Source organism: Sinocyclocheilus anshuiensis, unplaced genomic scaffold (genome assembly GCF_001515605.1).
Source record: "Sinocyclocheilus anshuiensis isolate Anshui unplaced genomic scaffold, SAMN03320099.WGS_v1.1 scaffold1649, whole genome shotgun sequence".
NCBI classification, from domain to species: domain Eukaryota; kingdom Metazoa; phylum Chordata; class Actinopteri; order Cypriniformes; family Cyprinidae; genus Sinocyclocheilus; species Sinocyclocheilus anshuiensis.
In genome coordinates, this window is record NW_015540982.1 from 100,645 (window position 1) to 104,754 (window position 4,110).

Sequence of the window (4,110 nt, forward strand, 5' to 3'; positions counted from 1 at the left end):
TAGTGTATGATTAAAACGATGAGTGGGCCCGGTGACGTTTTGCTTGACTCCAAAAGAATTTATTAGGTCAGTAAACACAAGTCCTAATGCATCATTTGTGTTATCAACGTGAATGTTAAAATCTCCGGCAATTAGCACTTTATCAACAGTAATCAATAGGTCTGTCACAAATCCTGTCCATGGACTTCCGTTCAATCACCACCAGAAGCAGAAGATTTGTATCCTGTCTTCTGAGTAACATTGAGAATATCACTAGTAGCTTGGTGGAGTAGACTCATTTAGACCAATATAATCAGTTGGGAAATCACAATCAAAAATAAATGAATCGCTTTTTAAAAATACAATAGTACAATACAGTACAACAGAAATGCAATTTTGAAACCATACAAACTAAAATATACAATCTTAGAAACCAAAAAAAGTCAATACAAGTGCAATTTTGAAAACCAAGCAAAAACTATTTACAAAATTTCCGTAATATACTGACTCAGATAACAGACAAGGAGCAATAATATTCTTTATTGACTGGTGGGTTGCCAACAGGGTGGTAAGCTGGTGGTACATACCTGTCACATCCATGACAGGCAATCTGAAAGATCATACAATATGTTTAATAACCATAATTGTCTCACAATTAGATTAAAATATTCTGTAACAACTTCTGCCAGTTTAGCAAGGACCTAACACAAGATAATACTAGGTTTAATTTAAAAAATAAAATAAAAAGTCCCCAAACCAAGCAGGTGCTACGTCTGAATCACTTGGGTCGTTGTGTGGTCCACAAGAATGAAAGAGATCGTTTAAATCTTCTATAAAAGAGTATATAAACAACATGTATTAAGTCACATTTATTAATTAAGTCATAGTGATATAAAAACAAAATCCTCTTAAACAAGCTTTTTATTAAATTAATTTAAAAATAATAATTGCAATTATTAAAAAAAAAACCCCTCTAATTCATGACGAATACTTCAATGACAAATTAATATCTAGACCAAAAAAAAAAAATGCTGCATCCAGGTAAATCTGTTCCTCCTGTGTTTTCAGTGTAAAGACACTGTTCTGCAGATGAAAGTGGTTAGACGTAATTATGACATTGAAAAACATAACCAGTATCACTGTATTGTGTTATAAATCCTCAGAAGGTAATATACTGGGAGGGAACCACTTTTCTCAGGCCTCTGGAAAAATCTGTTCCCCCTGTTTTCAGTGTAAAGACACTGTCCTGCAGATAAAAGTGTTTAGACGTAATTATGACATTTAAAAAAAACATCAGGAGCATCACTCTGAGTTACCTAAAATAATAAAAGAGAGACTAGTCATTGTGCAATATACCGAGACTTGTCATTTGCACTTACATATTGTTGCTCTTTTGTTAGTTTTGATTGCTTCTATTGTTCTCATTTGTAAGTCGCTTTGGATAAAAGCATCTGCTAAACGACTAAATGTAAATGTGCAATATAGTTTATTTGTTATTATTTCGACAAGGTTTAAGTTGTTTAAAGGGGTCATATGATGCGATTTCAAGTTTGCCTTTCTCTTTGGAGTGTTACAAGCTCTTGGTGCATAAAGAAGATCTGTAAAGTTGCAAAGACTAAAGTCTCAAATCCAAAGAGATATTCTTTATAAAAGTTAAGAGTCAACCACACCTACCTAAAACTGCTGGTTTTAGGTAGGTGTGACGGGAGTGGGACGACTGGCCGTGGAGATCCCTGACAAGGCCATAGAGGGGTATCTTATGTATGGTCTTAAAGTTAAAGACATTGCGGCCTTGTATGGAGTTAGTCGCTGGACGGTACATCGACGAATGCAACAGTGTGGACTAAGGTAAACATCAACTTAAATATATTTTTTTATGGTTTCATATAACGCTAAATGCCTGAAGGCCATAATTTCTGTTTACCTCCAAACTCCGTCATCATGGGTGACCTTCTGATTACAAGTCCCGACTCTCTTAACATTATGAATGCCCTCTTTTTTTGAAGCATCAGAGAAACGCATACAGCTGACTTGAATAATCTGATAGAAATTGAACTAGGACATTCAGATATGACTTGAATAAATAAGAAACTTCACAAAGGCATGTTTAGGTCTTTACATAATTCTGTTCATCTCACAAATATCTGATGCATCTAATGCCACTTATCACACAATTATCCACCTGTTCCACAGAGTATCAGAGTTGTACTCTGGCATTAACGATACAGACCTGGATCGTTTGGTGTTGGAAATTCAAAGGGAACACCCACGGTGTGGATACAGTATGATGAGAGCTTTTCTCCAAGCAAGTAGGCATTTGATTCAGTGTAAGTTTGTTTTTGTTACATACTTGCAGGCTTGTTTATACTTATGTGTTGGACCTATGGCAGACCTGCATAGCCACTATGCCAGGGATCACCAGCCCTGCTTCTGGAGGGCTACCACCCTGAAAGTTTCAGCTCCAACCCCAATCAAACACATTAGAAACACCCTCGCATTAGCGGTAACTAGTGTTATTTATTTTTTTTGTAATTTGATGCAAGGGTAATATAGTACAAAGTATAGTGTAATAAATGTTCATACATTTTTTTAAATTGCAAATATAAAAAACTCTGGAGGATTTAGTCTTATGAAAAGAGTCCATTAAGTTATGGAGGATATGTCAGCCATTAGTCATTATTTTTTTATTGATCTCAGTAAGTCTTTTTGAAATTTGTTTATACTGTATATACTTCACATCAAGTAGAAGTGATTTTACTTAACTTTACTTTAAGATAATGTAACATTACAAGAAGTGCAATAACATCTCATTATCTGAAGTTGTTAGGGTACGTGAGTCACTACAAAGAGTGGACCCTGAGGGAACTGAACTCCGAGCCCTGGCTAACCGGACGCTTCATCGCAGACAGTACTCAGTTCCTGCTCCGAACTGCATGTGGCATATTGATGGAAATCATAAATTAATAGGGTAATTTGATTAAAAATATATATTTTTTTGGTTCCACCCTTATCTTACAACTGGAATTGCCAAATGTTTTGATGCCAAGGAACCCTAAATATTAAGATCGCATTGTGAGTAAAGGAAATATTTTAATTTACTACACATTATATTGTGTGAGAATAAGCGTGATATTTAAAACAACTTTGTTTCCTAAATTATATATCAGAAACATTTTAAAATGTTGCAACAGAAATGGACTTTTAGAAGGATAGTGATGGGGGGAGAAAAAGGCATGGAAGTTTGCTAGTCAACATGTGGACAAACTCTGATGTACCTTTCTTGTCTTGTCATTTTTGTCTCAAATCAGCTGGCGATTTGTGATCCATGGAGGTATCGATGGATTTAGTCGTCTTATAGTATATCTGAATGCTGCTACTAACAATAATGCGACCACTGTGCTTGATGCCTTCCTTCGTGCTGTTATCCAGTTTGGTTTGCCCTCTCGTGTTCGTTCAGATAAAGGAGGAGAAAACATTGAGGTGGCTAATATTTATGGTGGCTTGACATGTTTGCCGAGATATGATGAATGACCATGAAGATCAGATTTTACCTCTGGCGGAATTCTGACAGTGTCAGAAAATGTGAGGCTCAGTCCTACAGTGTGACTTCTACAACAACAATCAAACCAAAAACCAATAGGAGCACAGAACCTGATAATTAGTGAGACAACAACAAACCTCCAGTTGCTCCACACTATCCCACCTCAATGCAGCTCAGTGGTATCTAATAATAATTACTAGTATCCAATAAATAAGAACTAGAATCTAAAGAAAAAAACGAATATGTAATAAGTACTAGTACTGTATCTATAAAAGGTACAAGAATGTCATTACTAGTATAGATAGATAGATTTGTGACTAGAATTCTGGAATTTCTATGGTATCAAAATGTTGCTATTACAAAAACCTTACTTAAAGTTAAAATAACTATATTGTGATATATATTGCTGTCATGAAATAAAATGACTCCTATCGTGATGTAAGACTTCGGTCATATCACCCACCCCTCATTCTCCCTTTTCAGTTCTTACCTGTTTGCATCCCTGATCAACCGTGTGTGTCTGTTTTTAATGTCAGACTGCACTACAGTCAAGATGCATTACAGACAACCGAGATCTCACAGTGTGACAT